This window comes from Macrotis lagotis, chromosome X, assembly GCF_037893015.1.
Source record: "Macrotis lagotis isolate mMagLag1 chromosome X, bilby.v1.9.chrom.fasta, whole genome shotgun sequence".
NCBI lineage: Eukaryota > Metazoa > Chordata > Mammalia > Peramelemorphia > Peramelidae > Macrotis > Macrotis lagotis.
The window spans coordinates 94,484,083-94,508,112 of NC_133666.1; the positions used below are offsets into that span (position 1 = coordinate 94,484,083).

Sequence of the window (24,030 nt, forward strand, 5' to 3'; positions counted from 1 at the left end):
AAGCCACTGGAGTTTGGAGAGCTACAGTTGGGGTGCATTTGGAATTTGGGGAACTGCTGGAGTTGTGGGGGTGCAGCTGGAGTAGGGACCCTGTATAACATTGGGTCATCAAGGATATCTGTCTGTTCTAAGTTTTCCTCATTTAGTGCAGATTTTGTCACTAATACTTTTCCTTTTATGAAAAGTTCTTGGTGGTTTACTAATGCCATAAAAGTTTGAATACAGCTAGCTTCTGTAATTCTCCTTGTCCTTCTGCGAAATTCTAATTCTATGATAACTTCATGTTTCAGAGTGCCATGAATTGACGATTTTTCATCTCCTTTTAGGTCATACCCAGGCCAATTCTGTGTGCAGGATTTAATGAGATGTTTCTTTTTTAAAACCTGCAAATCTAATTCCTTCCAGTGAAATATCACCTGACCTGGGAGGGAAGTCTTCAGGACCAAATAAATTTTTCCCATGTTTTAATTCTCCTAAACTTCTAGATAAACAACATGCTAATTGTACCTACAGCCAAAAATGCTTCTATAACAACCCACACTCTACATTGGGCTCAAAACCTCATCACTGCCTTCACCGCTCAGTCTGACATACAAAACACAGGGCAGACCCACATAAGGGCTGCAAAACACTTCCAAATGGGGTCAGCTTGTGGCCAAGTCTGGCCCAATACCTCTGTTGATCCCTTAAAACCCAACTCAACCATCTCGCAGTACCCCAAGGGGCAAAAGAAAAGGAACAGATAAATAAGAAGGGAGGCTAAAAAAGTCCAATTTAATTTTCCCTACCTTTCTAGAAATCTTGGATCTGAAAAGGGGGGGGGAAGGGTATGGTCTCACCTAAGGAGCTTGATATAGTTTCCCAGGTCAAGGCAAAGATTATCCTGGCTGTCTCACCAAAGTGTAGCTGTATTTGATTTTCCACAGTGAAGAATTACTCTTTTATCCGGGAATGCAGGTCTAAAAAGAAAATAGAGATTTATTAAAAGAAATTACAACACAAAAGAAAGTAATAGGAAAGTTAAGAAGAGATTAAGGGAATGCCTTGTGTATTGCTAATTAACCATGGCAGTTCAGCTGTCAGGCTCAGAAGTCTGGGAAGGGAGACCAAGCCACTCTCAAAATCTCCTTAAATTCAGTCTCAGGGTCCCTGGGCAGAGGTCAGGCACTGGAAAATTTGCCCTTTGGGGAGAGGCTGAAGGGTCTTGTTTTAATTTCTTGAAAAAGACAAAATAAGTAGTGAATGAAGCTAGTCTTGAAGTTAGGAAGACTTGAATTGGTCACTTAACCTTTCAGTGTCCTAGACAACTATCTAAGACTGATTTGTTGATGCACATGAATCGAAGTTTCCATAAAAATAACATTATTTATAAAATTGCAAGTCTGGATATATAGACACAAAAGAAAAAACTTATCTTCTGTTTGTGAAAGTCTTAAGTACAGATTAGATAAAGAGTGCAATACTTGAAGTTAGGGAGATTTAGGTTTAGGTTACAATCTAGAATTTAACATCTATTGTGAAACTCAGTAGTCTCTTTCTCTAAGCTATGTTTCCTTGTTTGTAAAATGGATACATTATTTGTACTTTCTACTCCATGGAATGGTTGAGAGAAAAGTACTTTATAAACAATGAAATAAATGTAAATTATTATGAATTGATGAAGTAGAAATATTCTTAGACTGAGTTTGTATCTTTAAAGAACAAAAGTAGAATCCTTACCTAAATTACTTAAAGAGCAAAAATTCTGTACCAAAGCCAAGATATTATTCTTAGAGTATTCTAATACATGTAAAATCATCTACATATGACTTATTTAGGTATTCCCTCTTATTAGGCACATAAAGAGAATTTAAGGGAAGAATAGCTTTTTTCATATAAAATATATTTCCATGTTATATTACAAAAAAATCTAGGAAAAATAAAGAAAATTTTAAAAAATCCTTCATTATACATTCAGCGTTCATCAGTTTGCTGGAGGTAGATAACATTTTTCCATCATAAGTTATAAGACTATTTTTAATACAACAAAAATATTCCACTTGTTTAATGGTGTTGAAGATTAATTACTCCTCTGATATATTATTGCTACTGAATATTACATTAAATATATTTTTAGCCACAGACATTCATTTCATGAACTGGGATTAAAATTATTACTATTCATTAGAAGAGTACTTCTCTTACTACCTTTGATATTATTAAGAGCTTTTTCTAAGTAAGAAATAAGTTCTGTTTTTTGAGGTTTGGGGATGGAATAGAACTGGATTGAATTAAACATAACTGTGCTTGTATGAATAGACTTATGCACTCAATTTCTTTATATATTCTACATACATATATATATATATATATATATTTTTTTTTTTTTTTTTTTTTTTAGGTTTTTTGGCAAGGCAAATGGGGTTAAGTGGCTTGCCCAAGGCCACACAACTAGGTAATTATTAAGTGTCTGAGACCGGATTTGAACCCAGGTACTCCTGACTCCAAGGCCGGTGCTTTATCCACTACGCCACCTAGCAGCCCCCGTTTATATATTTTTTATATAATTAGGAGAACCCACAAAATTGAATTTTGATACCTCTTTTCTAAGATAAATATGTCATTTTGGGGGGATTGGCATATGGGAAAGGAATATTTCATTATTTAAAATTAAAAATTATTTCAGGAATTTTGGTTTTGAAATTTTTTCAGAAGTCTTAAGATCTACATTTATCTATTAGAATAGGAGAGCTTACATTTTTTTTTTTGAGAACTTACATTTTCTTCAAGATCTTTGACTATCACTGTTTTAGTGAGACACTTAATCTTAGGTTCCTGAAGATTTTTACACATCATACATAGTAATAAAATTATTTAAAGGAAGTGATAGATCTTAGTCATTGCAAAAGAGTCAAATATCTAATCTTATTAGAAATGCAAAGTTATGCAGTTTGTAAAAGCTGTATGTTTATACATTTCTATTTTGACTGTCAAATTTATCATTTAAGATTTTGAGAGTGATTTCTTTAATGTTGTTGTGATAACTTTTTCTTTGTCTCTGAGAAATCCTTAAATATTGGACTGTTTTATTACTTTGAGACAGTGACTTCATTTCTTGGCTTGGGTTTCTTCCTTTGTTAAGTCAAGGAGTTTGACTAGATTATCTTTTATTTTTTTTTTTTAGATTTTGGCAAGGCAAATGGGGTTAAGTGGCTTGCCCAAGGCCACACAGCTAGGTAATTATTAAGTGTCTGAGATCAGATTTGAACCCAGGTACTCCTGACTCCAGGGCCAGCTTTATCCACTGCCCCTACCTAGCCTTAGCCGCCCCTAGATTATCTTTTAATTCATTTGTAGATCTAATGTGTTACTTCTAACTGACTTTGTAAATGCAGTTTTGCATTATAAATTTAAAGCTGAAGTCAAATCTGTATGGCTTCTTTTAATTCTCCTTGAAGGTGATGCCTAGTCAATTTTGTCCATTGTGAATTTGAAGGAAATTACTTGTGCTGCCTTATGCTGTGGACAGAGATGACAGTGACAACTCTGAGCATGCCCCTTGAAGGAAGGCATGCCCCTTGAAGGAAGGGACTGACTGAGTTATTTTTTTTGTCTTTGTTTACCCAGTACATTTTACTTAGAAACATTGTAAACACTAAATTGAATTGAATTCAATTAATTGAGAAGCTTGGAGTTTTATGCTAGGTAGCCAATGTACTACAAAAGTAATTTTATTTAGAAAATTACCCTGATGGTTCAATATTCTTATCATGGGTTATAACTTGACTTTTGAGGTTCCCTTTATTTGTTTTAATGATGTTATTTTCTCACAATTGTCCTGTCAAGTATTATACCTCTTATTTATTTTTTTTTTGAATTTGAAAGCTGGCTTAAATGGACATTTAAGAGGATCAGCCTCATTATAGAGCAGTTGTAGGCCCACTGGAGTCCATGAGGTCAAACCTATTATTCTCTCTCCAGTGTACAGTACAGTTTTCCAGAGGCTTCATGATCTGTGAATTGAAAATTTAGTTGCAACATGAAGACTGGAATTGTACTTCTGCCTTAGAAATGAATGAATTTGTGGATGTGGAAAGACTTAAGTGTTTTCTGTATATTATACACAGATCACTGGATACTAAATTACTAGGGGTCTGTATTCTAAAAGATGAAAAACAGAAAAGAAAAGAATATATATGTATAAGAATTTTTATGACAACCCTTTTCTGGTAGCAAGGAATTGGAAATTGAGGGGATGCCCAGCAGTTGGGGAATGACTGAACAAGTTGCTGTATGTGATTGTGATGTAATGGTTATTCTGCTTTAAGAAATGATGAGTAGAATGCCCTCCATAAAACCTGGAAAGACTTATATGAGCAGATGCAATGTACCGTATACAAAGAAACAACAATATGTAAGATGATCACCTGGGAATGACTTTGATTTTTCTTAGCAGTGCTGTAATCCAAGACAACTGTAATTTATGATAAATAGAACTCACCCAGAGAAAGAGCTAATGGTATATGAATACAGATTGAAGTGTGTTTTTGTAAGTGGGTCTATGTTTTCTTTCATAATATGACTATCATGGAAATGTTTTGCATGAGTACACATTTTCTTTAATTTTTTTTTTAATTTAAGGCAATGGGGCTAAGTGACTCTTGCCCAAGCTAGGCAAGTATGTGGGGATGGATTTGAACTCAGGTCCTCTCAACTCCAGTTGACCCCTATACATTTTTTAATCTATATCAAATTGCTTGCTTTCTCAGTAGGAAGAAGATAAATATTACAACTTGTTTTTATGTATAACCAGGGAAAAATTAAAAAAAAAATTCTACAAAATATGGCAAGTTTTTGTCTTGTTTACAAATTAAGGGAGTTTTTCGTAAGCACCCTTTTTAAATTGCTAAATTGATCCAATGAAGGTATAAGTGAAAATAAACTGAAAGTTAAATTACGTAAAAGAAAAGTCAGAGGGAAAAGGTACTAAAATTTTGGTGAGTAAGAATAATAGGAAAGGAAAGAGATAAATATAAACAGAGAAAGATAGCATGGAGGGAAATGCAGAATTAGTAATCTTAACTGTAAATGTGAATGCCCTATAAAATGGAAGTGAATAGTATAATGAATTAAAAACCAGAATCCTACAATATATTGTTTACAAGAGACACATTTGAGGGGCAGCTAGGTGGCACAGTGGATAAAGCACCAGTCTTGGAGTCAGGAGTGCCTGGGTTCAAATCAGGTCTCAGACACTTAATAATTACCTAGCTGTGTGGCCTTGGGCAAGCCACTTAACCCCATTTGCCTTGCAAAAAAAAAAAAACCACATTTGAAACAGAATGATACACACAGGAAAAGGCAAAAGGTTGGAGCAAAATATATTAAGCCTTAGCAGAAGTAGAAAAAATATTTGAGGTAGGAATCCTAATCTCAGACAAAGTAAAGCTGAAATCAATCTCATTAAAAGGGATAAGAATGGAAACTACATCTTCTTAAAGTACACCGTTGGTAATGAAGCTATATCATTACTGAAGCATGTACCTAGTGGTATAGCATCCAGATTCCTAGAGGAAAAGCTGAGTGAATTACAAGGAGAAATAGACAGCTAAACTTTAATAGTGGGAGACCTCAAACTCCCTCTCTCAGGACTAGATAAATCTAACTACAAAATAAAAAGAAGGAAGTTAAGAACATGAATGAAATCTTAGAAAACTTAGATATGATAGACCTCTGGAGAAAAACTTAATGACTTACGGGATCAGATGTTGAGTGAAGGGAGTAGAGCCAAGAGAACAATGTACACTCAACAACATTATGAGATGAACAATCTTGATGGAAGCAACTCCTCTTGACAGTCCAAAGGGCTAGTTCAACTGTATTAAACTGGTAGTAGTCTATATTATCCCCAACCAGAGAAAAAAAACAAAAGAAAACAAAACACATAGAAAAAAACACCCCTACCAAATCTGATGAACACTTTATAAAAATTATCTCTTATGTATCTCTTTGTCTTTGAATGAAAATTTTAAAACATTAAAAAATAGATAAATTGATCCAATGAATGGTGAGTTCACCCAACTCTGTTCTTAAAGATGTAGAAGAAAATAACAGAGGTGTACATAAGGTGCGTGCATGTGTGTGTACACACACAGACACACACACAGACACACTCTCTCTCTCAGACCATATAAGTTAGAAGGGCAAAATTCACTGTTCACAAGGTTTATAACTAATCCGATGGCTATTATAGTAGAACAAGGTTTATTTCTCTACTTTTTCATCTAAATTTGAGAGTATTTTCCAAATGGCATTAAAGGTAGCAAATGTAAAAAAAAATCAAAGGAATAAGATGAATAAGTTTCTTTGCAAATCTTAAAGATGTTGGGGCAGCTAGGTGGCTCAGTGGATAGAGCACTGGCCCTGGAGTCAGGAGTACCTGAGTTCAAATCTGGCCTCAGACACTTAACAATTACCTAGCTGTGTGGCCTTGGGCAAGCCACTTAACCCCATTTGCCTTGCAAAAAACCCCCCACAAAAAACCCTTCTGTGCAGTTTTTTGACCTCTTCTTACCATCTGTGGGCTGAAAGTTCCAGAAGCAGTTGCTGCTATTACTAATTCAATGATTTCAAGGTGATCTTCTCCGGTTTTGCTGGGACCTGGTCTATGCTGCAACCTATGCAAGATTGCTCCTCTCTCACCCTGGTGCACATCTTGAAATTGACAGAATTTGAGTGCGGGGGTCCATCCTTCGAGGGGTCCTTGGAACCTTTTCTGATAGAATCTGCGAAAGGAATTTAGTCAATGCAAGGGTTTGAAGGCAGAAGCAGGTTGATTGACTGCTGCTCAGATTTATTTTTATAGTCTCAGAATCATATAAGCATCAAATAAGCAAGGTAAAATCATTTCCTTGTTTACAAAAGTTTACAAATTTCATTATCAATCATACATTTCATGTGGTTACAAGTTTGATCATCAATCATGTAGTTAATTAATTTTTATCCCTGCTCAGACCATGACGACCTCAACCTGTCTGCTGCCTAGTTTGATGCTATATTGTAAAATTATTAATTCATTTAAAGTTATTAAGCAATTTAATGGAATTTTTTTTATGTTTCTGTATATAATGTTTTTTGATACGCTCCCTTAACAACCTATAGTAATCGAAGTTGTGTTTGTCCACCCATCCATTGACTCCTTCAATAACCAATTTCCTTTCAGCCCTTGTTGGTAGAAACAAGAGTTTCTGTGACTTTTTTATTCTTTCCCAATAAACTCAGGCTGTTAAGGTTCACATATCAGTCACCTATACTAACTAGTCTTTCACCATCCTTATCATATATTCCTGTATATGATAAGGGGGGCAAAACTGTTGATTTCCCAGGAATTCTACCTAACCTATCTTGTATCTGTTTTCCCTGTATATATTCTGATGTCTCCGTAGAATTCCCAGTGTTGGGTTTTCCAGAAATTTCATAATGTTGGAAACTTTTATATGCCTCGGGGGGAGGCAATCCTGTTAAATTTGGACAGAGTTCACAATTTGTTTTATTCAAGGAATTTCTCTGGAATCCTTCCTTTATCGCCATTCCACTATTAGGATGAGTAAGTTTTGCAATCAATATTAGTCCTAGAAATGTTGTTCCATCAGGCAGTGTGACTGCCTTGAGTCTTCTTGCCAAGACTTTGTCAAGCAGCTTAGAGACCCTGGCTCCCAACATTTGAGAACAGATTGGAAATGGAGGTGGGGTGGGTTAGGAGAATGAGGATTGAACGTGACTCCAAGTCTAGTTGGGAGACTGATGATAATAGGGAAGTGAGAAAGAGGGGAAGATTTATGGGGCTATGAGTTAAGATCTAACAAAGGAGAATGAGAGGAAGGAATCAGATAGGTAAAGAACCCAACATCCTAGAGTGTAGAATATTAGAAACTACAAGAGGTCAAGAAGGATGAGGATTAAGAAATGGTAATTTAATTTGCCAATTAATAAATCGTGAGTAACTTGGGGGAATGCAATTTTTGTTGAATTATGAAGTTGGAAGCAAGATTGTAGAGGGATAAAAAGGGAATGAAAAGAAAGGAAGTGATAACCCCACTGATTATAACAGACCTGATAGGTAGAGAGAGTGGATGGGTTAAGTGAATGTTTTTTGTTTTTTTGAGAATCGAAAGACATGTATATGATAGCAGTAAAGCAGTCAGTAGACAAGGAGAGATTAAAGATTGTTGAGAGACTGGGAATGATAGGGCATTTTGCTGGTGAGAAAGGAGAAAGGGATCATTTACTGGCAAAAAGGAACATTTCTTCATGTGAGACAGGAATGAAGGAAATAGTATCAGAAGGCATCTGAGTTATGTGAGATGAAGGAGAGGAGAAGAGGGAGTTCTTGGCAAATGGCCTCAGTTTTTCCAGTGAAATATATTACCTGATGCTCAGTTAATAAATTGGGAAACATGAAAGTGGGAGGGCAAATGAAAAATTTTGGAAAAACTACTATATTGAGTAGGATAATGTGAGTCATAAAAAACTGGATTGCTGCATTGAGAACTGAATTGAGGTCATTTAACATAAATTTGTAGTGCATTCAGAAAATAGTTTTGTTATGTATCAGCTTTGTTTAATAGATTGAGAGGAAGAAGTCATAAGGTAGTGGGATCAGTGATAGTTTAAGGGGACAAGGGACTCAAGTGAAGGAGACAGTATAGAGTTGAACTAATTAATTGGGTTTGTCACATATAATGGCAGGGATTTTTTTCAGGTATGAGTTAAGATAGATGTCTATGAAATGCTAGAATTTGTTTCTGTTAATTCTGATCAAGTCGGTAATAGCATGTACTCTCTCAATCACAATCATTATTAGGTAGATTTAAAAAGTTTACATAGATATATGGATATATATCTCTATATATCCATATATCTATATCTATATATGGAGTGGGGTTGTTGGGTGCTGTGGAAACAAAAATCGTAAATAAAATTAAGTATCATAACTGTTCAAAATTAGAATGAATAGCCTCTTAAGATATAAGTTTCCCATCCATTGAATTGTTAAAACCTAGGATGGATGATATGACTGTTGTAGAGAGAATTAAGGATTTTACCTGAAAGACTTCTGATTTCCCTTCCACTTCAAAGATTTGACTGTTTTGTAGCAAATAGGTATTTATTAAGTACTTACTAAGTACTAGGGATGCAAAAACAAAAAAGTGAAAGCGAATTTGACCTTAATTGAGAAAGTCATGTACACATAGGCATGCATAATCAGATATACAAAGTAGTTTTAGTAGAAAGTGTATTAGCAACTGGAAGGGAGGTGGGGGATTAGGAAATGCTTCATGTAGAAGGTGGCAATGGTATTAGAACTAGACCTTGAGAAATGTAATGAATAGTTTAAGCATCATTATGTACTAGATACATAATCACTATTTGTGACCAGGTAATGTGGACACTTCTTCCACTGAAAAAGATCTTAGCCCATCTTTGGTTTCTCTGGTGATAAGACTGATTGGGTTAACACCCTAGTAACTACTTCTAAGAACTAAAGAAATATATAGGGAATCTTAGGTTTTTAGACTAGTCCTTTGACATAAATATTCCATTGTTAAGAGGGAAAAAATCCTCATATATATACCAAAATATTTGTAGCAGCACTTACTGTTGTAGCAAAGATTTAGAAATAAAGTAGGTGTTCATCATTTGGGAATAGTTAAACAAGATTACAATATGAATGCAGTTAATGTAATGAATGTAATTGTGACTTTCAATCAATAATCAGTGTTTAACTTATTAAATGCCTACAAATTGACAAAATGCTAAGCACTAGTGATACCAAAAAAAAAATGGCAAAAAAGATAGTTTTAGCCCTCAAAAAGTTCACAATCTATGCAAAGGAAATCTATACAAAATAAACTATATACAAAATAAATAGGAAATAATTAACAAAGGGAAGGCTGAAGATGTAGATGTAGATCATTGGATTTTAGGTGAAACATAACCGAAGCCAGGAATGTCAGGCTAGAGGAGAGAGAACTTTCCATGCATGGGGAACAGTCAGAAAATGCCTGGAGATTGAAGAGTTTGTGTGGGGAGTAGGTAAAAGTGTATGGGTAAGAGAGGGCTAGCCTATGAAAGACTTTAAATGTCAGAGTGTTTTCTATTTACCCAAAGAGGCAATAGGCAGGTACTGGAGTTAATTACTAAGTAGGGAAGTGTCATGATCAGACCTGCATTGAGGAAAATCACTTGGATAGATCAATAGGGGGATAGGACAGAGTCAAGGAGAGACTTGCCAGGCAGACCTACCAGCAGAAAGATTTTCATGAACTGAGGGAGAATGAATAAGCAAAGCCAACAAGAAATATACATGACAACAATAGTGTTAATAGAAAGAAGAATCACAGAACAACCAAAGTGAATGTTTCAAAATTTCAAAGAACAAGTATGGCTCAAAAGAGGAGAATTAAGAAAACATCCCTTCACTACAGAGGTGGGAGATCTGAGATTGTGGTACATTGCACATTTTCAGACTTTTTCCAATGTATTGATCACTTCTGTTGATATCTTTTCCTTTTCCTTTTTCTTCCTCTTTGCATTATATTTATTTTTTGTAATGGCTCCTTGAGTGGGATGAGAAAGAGGGAGAAATTTTGGTTATGTTAAAATATAGCATTTTCAGAAAGCTTTTTCATTACTGGCATTTAAAATATTTCAGCTTTCATATTTATTTTGATATTTAAGTATATATAAATGCATAATTTTATATAATAAATAAAATAAAATTCACATTAGGTGAAAGTTCTGGGGCTCACCCAAACTCCAGTAGGCTTGATAGTTTTATTCATTAGAAAATGCCTAGTGCTTGCCCTAGCTTTCTAGGGTAGTAATCCTGATTGTCTGGAGTTTATAATGCTATTACTCTCTTTTGATGAATTCTGTCTCTCAATACCATTTAACATATGAACATATTCTTAATATCAGCTAACCATTTACAAAAGACCAGGATATAATAACATCCCCCTTAACCTAGGTTTCACTGTGGAATGTAGGAAGTGGATAGTATGTGCTTGGAATTCTGCCAAATAACAAAGCCATTATGTGTCTTCCAGCATTAGATAAATATCTTCATTTCAAATATTGCATCTTTGAAAAAGCTAAGATTCCCCTGATGTCATCTTAGCAAATATTTCCCTTCATTTCTTAGGAAATTTGCTTCATAAATTCTTAATTTAAAGACCATTTAACAACAGCAAGGGATTTTTTTTTCCTGAGCTTTGTAAATGATACCAGATTCTTGGTAAAAATTCACACATTAATTATGTGTTCTTCATCTTTTAATTCTTTAAACCTAGAAATATTGTGACTTGGAAAATCTTAGATGATATCTATCTAACCTCTTGATAATTTTTAAATTAAGAAAAGAAACTCAAAGAGATTAGATTTCTCTATCAATAGGTAATAGTGTTCACACTACTAATTGAGTTTTTATTGTAATGAAAAAAAATTTTCAATTTTGGGAAAAGGTAAAACTTTTTAGATTCTCGAATTTAGAAATTTTATAGAAGTTTTTAGGATTTTTTTTTCCTGTTTGGGTTATGATTCCACGTATTGAAATTGGTTCTGACTTCCCACCCAATTGGAGTACGGGTTCCATTGTTTCTTTTATCCCTAACCAGCCAATGTCCATGAGATTAATCCTTTTATGCTAATCGGTAAATATGATCAATTCTAAATTTTTTTAAAGCCCTTTAAGATATTATCCTTTGGACTACTGCAGTTTGGTGCTTAAAAGGAGCAGAAACTTTTCTTTCACGTAAATAAATAAAGCAACTTTTAAAGGAGGTAAACTGTTGCTCCTCCATATGAGAATAGTGGTGCTTGAAAGGAATAAGAAAAGAGTATTTTTGTTTTTTGCAAGGCAAACAGGGTTAAGTGGCTTGCCCAAGGCCACACAGCTAGGTGATTATTAAGTGTTTGAGAATGGATTTGAACCCAGGTACTCCTGACTCCAGGGCCGGTGCTTTATCTACTACGCCACCTAGCCGCCCCCTAGAAAAGATTCTTAATTAAAAAAACTACTAAAATCTGTTTAAAGAAACATTTTTCAGTTAAATTATAAAGTTTATAGATAGACAGCAATAGAAAATGATCTTGTATATAAAGACTTGAATCACTTTATAATGGTTGTTGCCTTTTGCATATGTTGGTGGTTTGGTGGGTTTAGAAGGGCAGAAATAAAATGGGGCAGCTAGGTGACAGTGGATAAAGCACCGGCCCGGGAGTCAGGAGTACCTGGGTTCAAATCCGGTCTCAAACACTTAATAATCACGTAGCTGTGTGGCCTTGGGCAAGCCACTTAACCCCATTGCCTAGCAAAAACCTAAAATAAATAAATAAATCTATTTAAGTTTGGAGAAACACAGTTTCTCTAGGTAGATTATTAACTTCTTTTAAGACTGCAAAATGACAACTTGAGCATTTCCCTCAGCTCATTTGCATGTAACTATTTTAAAACTTGTAAGGTTGAAAAATTAAGTGAAATTTAATAGTACTGATGATTGAGGTGATAAAAAGGATTGTTAATTTCATGTGTGAAGGAAGTGGAAGTCAGAGCAGGTAGTTGGTAGAAGACTTCCAACTATCAATTTTCTGGTTGATTCAAGAGTCTTAACTTCATTAGAGAAGTTTCATTGTTAGCTATTCTTTGAGTACTTTGTAGAGTTTTTTCTTTTTTTTAATTTATTATTTTATTTTTCCCTAGGATATGTAAAAACAATTTTAGCATTCATTTTTTAACACTTTTGAGCTCCAAATTCTCTCCTTCACCCCCCCACCCTCCCCACATCTTCTGTTTGCTATACATGTATAGTCATGGAAAACATTTTCATAAAGTATATGCTTCCCAGAGTTTGATAGAATTGATAAAATTATGTTGAATTTGAAGTGGAGAAATAGAAGGGCAAAACAGACTTTTCAGCCATTTTTATCTGTTTGATCTAAGTTGATTGAATGATAGAGAATCTTGATCAGTAAATAGATGATTAGGCTATCTAGCCAGCCTGATGAACCTAGCAGGGGTATTGCTAAACAAATTAATAATGCAACACTTCCTCAGCATCATTTTTGATTTGCTAATAGAACAGAAGATTTACTCAGCTGGAAAGAAGTGGAAAACTAGAGGGCAGTAATTAGCAGAAGAGATTTATATGGTAGACAAATGAGATCAAGACTGCAGTTCAGACAAATGATATCAAGCACATGGATTTTTCAGATACACATATGTTTATGTATGTCCACTCTTTTCCACAGATACAGAGTGCATTGATGAAACTCTTCCTCAGTACCATTTTTCGTTTAATAGTAGAAGAGAAGATTTGCTTAGCTGGAAAGAAGTGAGAAAGCAGAGGGCAGCAATTAGCAGAAAAGCAGGTTTATATGTCAAACAAATAATATTAAACACATGGAATTTTCTCTATCAGGTACACATGTACATGTGTGTCTACTTCTTCCCACAAATACTGAGTGCATTGATGGGAGTGTGTGACCCATGTTTATGTGTTGGGTTCCTACTGACTAGCTTGTCCTTTAACCAGGCGAACATTGAAGAGGCAGAGACAGAGATGGAAAGTTCTCTGACAAGTTCTCCATTTATTCAACTAAATACAAGTGCTTAAATACCCCTTTTCATTCCCAATTCCAAGGCATTCTCTAATTACAAGTCAAACAATGCCTAGTGCTTGTGGACAACAGGTGTTAAAAGTTTACTTAGTACTCCCACACACAACAGTCCCTTACACTTATGCATTATTTATTTTACTATATTAGATAAATGTTTTTGTTTAAGATTAAATCTTTGGGAGTTGTTGAGTTTCGGTAAGTGGAAGCACTGGTATCCATGTGAATGTAAAAGTAAATTGATGGAGTATATTTTATTAATAACAAAGTTAACCCTAGGACTCTTGAGAGAGCTTGAGTGTACATGTGTGATAAAGGTCCTCCCTGGAAATCCAGGAGTAGCTAGATGGTGAAGTGTATAGAGCACTGACCAGAGTCAGGAGAACCAGAGTTCAAATCTAAGCTCAGATAATTGACACTTACTAGCTGTGTGATTTTGGGCAAATAGCTTAGCTCTAGATGCAAGGTGATCAAGATTATTCCCAGTCGTCCTGATTCATATTTGACCACTGGATCCAGATGGGTCTATAGGAGAAAGTGAGGTTGGTAAGAACAAAGTATCTCCTCACTTATATCCAAGTCATATGCTTGCCATGATATCACCTCACTTGATATCATGGTCTCAGGACAAACATCGTTAGACCTACCATGGTGAAGGTAACTTTTGGGGTGAGTAAAACAGTTCAAACAGTGAGTAGATGTCCACACTCTCTATATGAAACTTGAGAAACATTCATTGCAAATTGAGACATCCCACATATGCCCTTCATTTTGGAGTTCATGACAGAAACACATCATGCAAGTATTACACATATTTATATACAAATAATAATGGTGCTTGGAGATAAGTCAAAAGAACATTTCTTCTTCACCAAACTGCTTTTTTGATTTTACAGTTTTAGATTATGTGTAGATTATTCAGACTTTATTCTCTTTCTTTCCATGCTATTTATTGAACATTTTATTTCTCATTATCTCCTTCAAGATAAGGATAAGAGATGAGCCAACTTGTTATTTCCAGTAACTCACTTGTGCTTTTTCCTCAGTATTCATTCTCATTTGTTTGCTTCACTTAACACAGTTGAACAATTACTCTCCCTCAGAAATCTTATGTTCTTGAATTCTTTAAAATACCTTGAAAAAAATACTTTTAAAATACCTGCCTTGGGTCTTCTATTATATGTCAAACCACTCCTCTCTCCTTTTGCTAAACTCATTTCTTCCTTCTACTACATTTTAAAATTCATTAGTGGCAGTATTGTATAATGGAAAGGATATTATATTTATAGTTTAAAAAGACCTGAATCCAAGGGTATGAATTATAACTCTAAAATGTTTTTATAGCTATTAGCTATACACTTATTCTCTCTACACTTCAATTTCCTTATTTATAAAAGAAAAAAATGAGATTAATGCAACCTGTTCTACCCACCTTGAAGGGTTGATATAAAAATTAAATAGGATAATTTACATAAAGCACTTTGTAAGATACTGTTTAATTACCAGCTGTTGTTGAAAATAATATTAGTCACCACCCCCATGGTTTGGTAATAAAAAAAATATTTAGTAGAATAGTTAAATCAAACCAACTAGTGGCACCAAAATTGTGAGAGTATAGAGGGATCAATTCCCAAATTATATGAAAGAGAGAACATAGCAAAGAATTGGGAAAATAACTAGATTTTATTTTTATAAAAAGGAAGATGGCAACTAATAATCTCAACTCTAAATCTCTTTATTTTCCTGAGTCTAAAAACCTTTTATGAAACTAATGTTTCCAGGCCTTTATCCCTGTCTGATTTTTCCCTCCCCACCCCCTTAGATGCCAAGAGCCCCAGAGCTTTGGCCAGAGTACATATAGAAATGCTTCTGGGGGCCCTTTCTGAATAGTGTTATACTTGAAGTTGGAGAGAGATTTGAAAGAAGAAATAATGGTGTCGCTTCTCCTTGCTATAGGGCTAGGTCCTGAATTCAGCAACCTGCTCTGTGATTGGTTCAGAAGCATCAGAATTTCCTGCCAAAGACAAGCTGGTTTAGCCTCATAAATTTCCTGACCTCCTGAGTTCCATGCCTGAAATTAAAAAAAAAAAAAAGAAAAAACCAAAATTGTGCCACTGATCTTCTGTGTGTAAACCCATGCAGTTCCTTAAATGTTACTGATTTTGTTCCCTAAATGCCACAACCTAGTCTGGCCCTAAACATTCTAGGATAGTTTCCCCTTCCTCCTTCAAAAAACCCTTACTGTCCCATCCAGAACTTCTATATCACCAAAGTTTTTTCCCACGGGACACATAAATTTACCATCCTATGGAAACTATTTGCTTGCTTTTACTCTCTCATAGGGAATACAACAATGGGAACTTAAGCAAACTTAAACTGCATTTCCTATAACTCCTGGTTTCAGAGAGAGAGCTGGAATTTAGGAGATGGTGTTCATCTTCTTGATAGAAGTTTTATTATGTACTCTGTTTTAATTATTATATCAAGTATCTGAGGCCAGATTTGAACTCTGGTCCTTCTGATTTCAGGCATGATATTCTATCCACTGTATCACTTAGCTGCCCTAGTTAGGTATGTGACCTTGGGCAAGTCACTAAACCCTAATTGCCTCTCATCTAGGACCTTCTCCAGTCATTTTGATTCGTATCTGGCCACTGGACTCAGATGACTCTGGAGGAGAAAGTGAGGCTAGTGACCTTGCATAGTACTTCCTTACTCAATTTCAATGCCATGAAGATGCATCACTTCCCTGATGTAATGTATTTCTGTGAGAATGAAGAACACACATCAATTATTATATACTATTTAATTGTCTATTGATTTGATGCTAAATGTATACCACTATATGGGTTTTTTTTTTTTTTTTTTTTTAGGTTTTTGCAAGGCAAGGTAATTATTAAGTGTCTGAGACCAGATTTGAACCCAGGTACTCCTGACTCCTGACTCCAAGGCCAGTGCTTTATCTACTACACGTAGCCATCCCCCCCACTATGTTTTTACCCAGGCATGTCTCTCTCCTTCTGTGGGGGGCCAAAACCATCACATGACTAGGATTCACTGAAATTACAGCACATTCAAAAAAGTAGGAGTGGTTAGGATGGGGTACAACAGTGATTGGAAGCTAATAACTACAGATACACTCACTCCTTGATAATGAGTGTCATTTCTCCATAAGAGAGAGAGAGAGAGAGAGAGAGAGAGAGAGAGAGAGAGAGAGAGAACGAACGAGAACTGATAGAAAGTTGCTGATTGTCTGAGAACTTGTTTAGCATTTCCACTCAACTGGTTCATCTCACTCCAATAAATGGGGAATAGGGCTATGGCCCAGGACAGGAAGCATCCCACAAGTCTTCAGCAAGCCCCACCTTAACAGACCAGCAGGAGATCCTGAGCCCCAGTGTAGAGGAGCTTACAAACATCAACTCCATGACTCCCTACTTGCCTTAGCATAGCCGGGGGAAACTGCAGACTCCAGCTCAAGCACCACCGTGTTTTCCACATAATCCTGAGCAAATATTCATTCTAACATACAGCCAGACTACCACATGCTTCAGTGTAATCCTGGGGAAAAGCAGAAACACCCACTGGCCTCAGCACATGCTAGACACCACCACTAAAACTAATTCAGCACTAGGCAAACTGCCATATTTCTCCCAGCCACTCCCCATCACATCACCTCAGCACAGCACTAGAAATGAGGTTTCCCTGTGGACCTCATTGCAACCTACAGTACAGTGTCCTCAGAACATCATATGGCACAACACTTATGGGCAAAACCTTAAAGAAAAATGGCAAGTGTTCTCAAACCTAGGAAGAGCTCATGGAAGAACTCAAAAAGATTTAAAATCATATAAGAAAAGTAGAAGAAAATTTGGGAAAAGAAATGAGTGATGCAATAGAATTATGGGGAAAAAAAGAGATACTACAACTTGCAAAAAGTAATTATTGGGGTGGCTAGGTGGCACAGTGGATAAAGCACTGGCCCTGGAGTCAGGAGTGCCTGGGTTCAAATCTGGTCTCAGGCACTTAATAATTACCTAGCTGTGTGGCCTTGGGCAAGCTACTTAATCCCATTTGCCTTACAAAAAAACCTAAAAAAAAAGTAATTATTGCTTAAAAAGTACAATTGACCAAATGGAAAAGGAAATACAATAACTAAGTGGAGGGAAAAATTCCATAAAAATTAGAATTTGGTGGATGGAAGCTATTCTATGAAAGATCCTTTAAAAAATTCAGAAGAATGAAAAATAGAAGAAAATGTAACAACCTGATTGAAAATAACCAACCTCAAAAGTAGTTCCAGACACATAGAGACTGTGTCAGGATACTTAGACTACTCAAAAGTCATCAAAAGGAGGACCTGGATATTATCTTTCAAGAAATTATCAAGAAAAACTGCCCTAATATCCTGGGATAAGGTGCAAAAGTAGGTATTAAGAGAATCCATTGATCATCACAGGAACAAGAACCCAAGATAAAATCTCCAAAGAACATTAAAACCACTTTATAGAACTATAGGTCAAGGAAAACAATACTGCAAGCATTCAGAAAGAGAACATTTAAATATGGGGCAGCTACAATCCATATTACATAGGACTTAGCAGTTGCAACATTAAAAGGATCAGAGGTCATATAAGATGACATTACAGAATGCAAAGGAGCTAGGACTTCAACTTCAAGAATCACTTGTACAGTGAAATTAGGCATTATATTCAAGAGGAAAAAATGGTTTTTTAATAGAATAGAAAGAGACCAGAATTGAACAATATCAAGATGCAAGAGAAATATAAAGAGGTAAAAAAGGAAAAGAAAACATAAGGGATTCAATGGGAATGAAATGTTTACATCTCTACAGAGAGATAGAACTGATAGAAAGAAAGTTGTTGATTGTCTGAGAACTTGTTTAGCATTTCCACTCTACAGAGTTAGATGATAGTTGTAATTCTTAAAAATTGTACCATTGATAGTATACATAGACAGAGGGTATGAATATAAGATAAATTTGAGGGAATGACAAAAATAATTAAGGAATGAGAAATAGGAGTGCACTGGGTGCAGAAAGGAGAGACAGAATGGGGTAAATTATTTCATATGAAGAGGCACAAAAGATTTATTATGGTGGAGAAAAGATGTGAGGGTGGACTTGAACCTCACTCATTAATATTGACTTTGAGAGGTATTAATCTACACAATCAGTTGCATATAGAAATCTGTTCTACCAAAGAGTAAAGTAGGAATAGAGAAGATTAAATAAAGGGGAGGGAAGGGAAAGTAGTGACAGAAGAGAGGGCAGATTAGGGGAGTTGATAGACAGAAGCAAAATACTGTCTTGAAGGGATAAAGTGGGGCAGCTAAGTGGTACAGTGGATAGAGTGCTGGCACTGAAGTCAGGAGGACCTGAAGTTAAATCCAGTCTCAGACACTTGATATTTAATAGTTGTGTATCCTAGGCAAGTCATTTAACCCCATTGCCTTGCAACCACCCCTTACCCCTCCAAAATGGAAAGGGTAAAAGGAGAGTAAGTACAAACAGGAAGAAAAATTGGATGGAGGGAAATACACAATAAACATAACTGAATGTGAATTGTATGAAATAACCCATAAAAAATGGATAAACAGAGTGAATAAAAAAAAAATTCTTCAATGTTTTGTTTACCATAAGCACATTTGAAGCAAAGAGGCACACAGTAAAGGTAAGGGTTTAGAGCAGAATCTCCTTCAAGTGATATTGCTGGATCAAAGGGAATGCATAGTTTGTTTTACTCTTTGAGTATAGTTCCAAATCGTTCTCCAGTATTATTGGATCAGTTCACAATTTCACCAACAGTTGTATTAATGTCCCAGTTTTCTCACATCCTCTTCAATATTTTTCATTTTCCTTTTTATTTTTGTGTGTGAAGGGTCATATTTTAGCTAATTTGATACTTGTGAGGTAGTTCCTCAGAGTTTTTTAAAATGTGCATTTCTCTAATCAAAAGTAATTTAGTGCACTTCTTCATATGCTGATAGTTAGCTTTGATTTTTTTCATTTGAAAACTGCTTGTTCGTATCCTTTAACAATTTATCAGTTGGGGAATGGTTTGTATTCTTATAAATTTGATTCAGTTTTCTAAATTTTTGTGAAATGAGACCTTTATCAAATAATTCTTACTGTAAAGATTGTTTTCCAGTTTTCTGAATTCCTTCTAATCTTAGTTGCATTGGTTTTGTTTGTGCAAAAGCTTTTTGATTTAATAAATCAAAATTATCTATTTTTATAGTTTGTAAATCTATCTCTTATTTGATCTTGAACTAATTTCTTTTTTTCTGAACTAAATCCCTCCCAAAGATTTTTTTTCCTAAATAATTTTAACTTTAATAGCTGACAACCTTGAGATATGGCAAGTTTAGGCTTTTTTCATATTTGGTTTATTGCTACCAAGTACAGAGAAGAATGGAGACAAATTCAGACTAGATTCTAAAAACAAGTATATAAATGGAGTAATTTCAAAGTTGTGAGAATACATTAAGATTCAAAGATTTGAGTTGCTGAATGAGGTCTCCTAGATGTTGGAAAGAGGTTCTTGAGTCAGTCCTTGGTGATTGCCATTGCTAGCTTAATCAGAGGACCTATTGTGGTTGTTGGGTTATGAGAACCTTGAATCTCTTCTTGATAGTGCTGCCTTGAGTACTTGTCAACTGGATGAGCTGAACAGGTATGTTGTTCTGTAGGATCTGTTTTCCTTAGGGTGCATACCTGGTCTCCTTGTGAAGTAATACTGCAGACATATCATGGCCAGTTCATTTTGCAATAACGGAGCTCCAAATTACACTTACACCCCCTCCTTAGCCTTGGAGATTCCCCTTTCTATAGACTTTTTTTTAAGGCAATGGGGTTTAGGTGACTTGCTCAAGGTCACACAAGTAAGTAATTATTAAGTGTCTGAGGTCACATTTTAATTTAGGTCCTCCTTGCTCCAGGACTCTGTCCACTGAGTCACCCAGCTGCCCCTTCCATAGACTTTTTTTTTTAGGTTTTTGCAAGGTAAATGGGGTTAAGTGGCTTGCCCAAGAATACACAGGTAAGTAATTATTAAGTGTTTGAGGCTGGATTTGAACTCAGGTGCTCCTGACTCCAGGGCTGGTGCTCTATCCACTGTACCACCTAGCCGCGCCTCCTCCATAAACTTTTAACACTACACATAAATATATTCCCCACAGGATATCAAACCCATCTCCCACCTCATCAACTTAAAAATCATAGGTAGCATCAATCAGTGGGTGTTTTAGTATTATAACTAACAGTATATAAGTGTACTGAGATAGCACAGTGGATAAAGTACTGGCCTTGAGGTCAAGAGGACCTGAATTTAAATCCAACCCAGACACCTGACACTTAAATGCTGTATGACCTTGAGCAAGCCACTTAACTTGATTGCCTCATATCTTGGGCAATCTTTAATTGTCCTGATTCATATCTGACCACTGGACCCAGTTTTCCCTGAAAGAGAAAGTGAGGATGGTGACATTGCATAGCACCATCATACTCAAATCCAATTCATGTCATAGTGCATGTCATGGCATCACCTTGCTGATGTCTTCTATAAGTAGAAACAACAATAACAGTATACTTCTCTGTCTGCCCTACTCTTCCTCTACATATTGAAACTTTTCTCCAGCCCCAATACATTACTAGCTGTTTTCTTAACTATATTGCCCCAAGCCCAGAATGCATACTTACTACTCAGTTCTTCCTATTAGAATTTTCCTCTTTCAAGGTTAAGCTAGTAGGTTTTCTTCTGGAGGCCTTTCCTGACAACTCTGCACTAACCAGTACATAACAGAAAGGGTTATGGATTGCACAGGTTTTTAATTTGGGCCATTTGAATCTGACCCACAATTAATTTCTTTAAATGAAAATTTAATGATCAATATACTTGTAATCCAAGATTATATTAAACATCAGCATAGATAAAGGAGTTACCCAACCAAGGAGGCTCCAACAAACCTGGAAATCTGGCTGGGCAAGTCCCTAGAAGCCTTCAGGGTTTCAGTTGGGGAAAGTCTCTTAAGCAGAGCTTTCTCGTTTCAGGGATGGACTTCCAAAGTTCACTTTCTCAAATAAGACCTTTTATAGTGCTCACACAAAAGTGGCATAGATCTAAGGGTTTACAGGACTGAACTCAGTGATCAATAAACTCTTAACTGAACTCAGTGATCTGTGAGTTTCAGCCAGAACACTTACAATCAATCACTTTCTCCAGGTGTCTTGAGGTAAACATCTAGGGATGGGCCTAATCCCCAGGTATGAGCCCCAAAACATATTTACTTAGGAATGTTCCCTAGCAATTCTTGCCCTAGAACATGGCTTGATCAATCATGCCTTGGTTCAATGTGCTTGGGAAGTTCTGTCTCCTTGGGCCATGATGGTTGATAGGGAAGATCTCAATTTAACCCTTCACCCTTCATAGTGGTTGATGGTCTTTCCCTCTTTAAATCATATGTATTATACTCACCTGTGTATGTGTTTACATCATTATCTTACTACGGAATTAATTTCTGGAGAAGGACCATTGTCTTTGTACTTACAACAGCTAGAACATAATACTCAATATTTGCTGTTTCATATGTATTGGATTTTTAAGACTGGATTACCCCAATAAGTTATGGAAACTGTTACTTTCTTTTTGTCTGGATATCATACCACTTGAGACGGCCACTGTGGGAAAGAAACAAGTGCTTTCACAAGGGTGAGAACGAAGCTGGCAGATGTCTGTGAGGATAATCCATCACAAAAGCCAGGATGTCTGGTCTTTGTGGAACCTCAAGAGATGCCAACCTGTTTACTGGAAGGAGAGAGTTAAGACAAAAGTAAAAGGTGAAATAACTTTTCAGGGGTTGAATGGGAGTCTGTGCTATTGTGTTTTACACCTAGACAAGGAAGTAGCTGTTCTTGCTCATTAGTTGTAATGATTAAGGTGAGGAAAATGTATGGGGTGGGGGTGAATGTATCAGTTAAATTTGTGACCCCAGCCAATGATTGGCAAGAAGGAACAGGAACAAAGCCTTTGAAAGTGCACATAACATCTAGCATTTTGGGGTTTTGGGGTCCCTTTCACCTTGAGAGAGGTATGTGCCTTTTTATTAAGATCTTTTTTCTTTTTTTGAAAGGCAGTGGGGTTAAGTGGCTTGCTCAAAGCTACACAGCTAGGTAATTATTAAGTGTCTGAGGCTGGATTTGAACTCAGGTCCTCCTGACTCCAGGGTTGGTGCTCTATCTACTGTGCCACCTAGCTGCCCCTTATTAAGATATCTTAATAAAAAGCCATTTTAATCTTTCTGGACTAAGTGTTAATGAGCCATTTATAACAGCTACAGGGGCAGAGTAAATGCCATCTTCCAATACATAAAGTGCTCATACCTAAAACTTCAGTTTAAGACTTTGGACTGCATTAAAATAAAAATATCCTATTGTTCCATTTGGTAAATGTCAAAATATTTTTTAAAATTAATTTATTTTCATCTATATGCACATGTATATTTTCAAGTTACAAAATTTCCTTCCACCCTGCCTTCCCACTCCTCTCAGCTGCAAACAGTCAGTTCATTTGTGCATATGTATTTTGATAAATATGTTTACAAATTAGTACTTTTTGGTCCAAGGAATTAGGATTTAGGGAAAGAGATACAAAAAAAGGCAATTTTTTATAAAGTGTTCATCAGATTCAGAAGGGTTTTTTTTTAATGTGTATTTTGTTTTTCTTCCTTTGGATGAGGATAATATAGTCCATAGCTAGTCATATACAGTTGTCCTAGCTCTCTGGCTGCTGTTTCCATCCAGGTTGTTCATCTCACAATGTTGTTGATGTGTACATTGTTCTCTTGGTTCTATTCCCTTTGCTCGGCATCAGATCCTGTAAGTCATTCCATGCTTCTCTAGAGTCTGATCATTTATGATTTCTTATAGAATAATAATATTCCATAATATTCATATGCCATAACTTGTTTAGCCATTCTCCAACTGATGTGCATCCCCTTAATTTCTAATTCTTTGCCACAACAAAGAGTTGCTATGAATGTTTTGGAATATGTAGAACTTTTCCCTTTTTTAAAGTAATTTCTGGATATAGACCTAGAATTGGAATTGCTGGGTCAAAGGATATGAACAGTTTTATTGCTCTTTGGGCGTAGTTCCATATTGCTCTCTAGAAAGATTGGATCCATTTACAACTCCATCAGCAATGCATCAATGTTCCAATCCTCTCACAACCTCTCCAACATTGATCATTTTCTCTTTTTCTCATCTTGGCCAATCTAATAAATGTGAGATGATACCTCATTGTTGTTTTAATTTGTATTTCTCTAATCAATAATGATTTGGAGCATTTTTTCATGTGA

General features: G+C 35.8%; 1 protein-coding gene and 1 long non-coding RNA gene across 4 annotated transcripts in view; both read left to right on the plus strand.

Moving 5' to 3' along the window:
* MCC (MCC regulator of WNT signaling pathway) overlaps positions 1 to 24,030 on the plus strand; it is a 219,108-nt gene that overhangs the window by 17,390 nt on the left and 177,688 nt on the right. The gene's annotated exons all lie outside the window — the stretch shown is intronic.
* LOC141499949 (uncharacterized) overlaps positions 1 to 24,030 on the plus strand; it is a 53,734-nt gene continuing 29,704 nt past the window's right edge. The window contains exon 1 of the long non-coding RNA XR_012471802.1: positions 1 to 24,030. This exon is cut by the window's right edge and continues 16,074 nt beyond it. This is a non-coding gene — a long non-coding RNA (uncharacterized LOC141499949).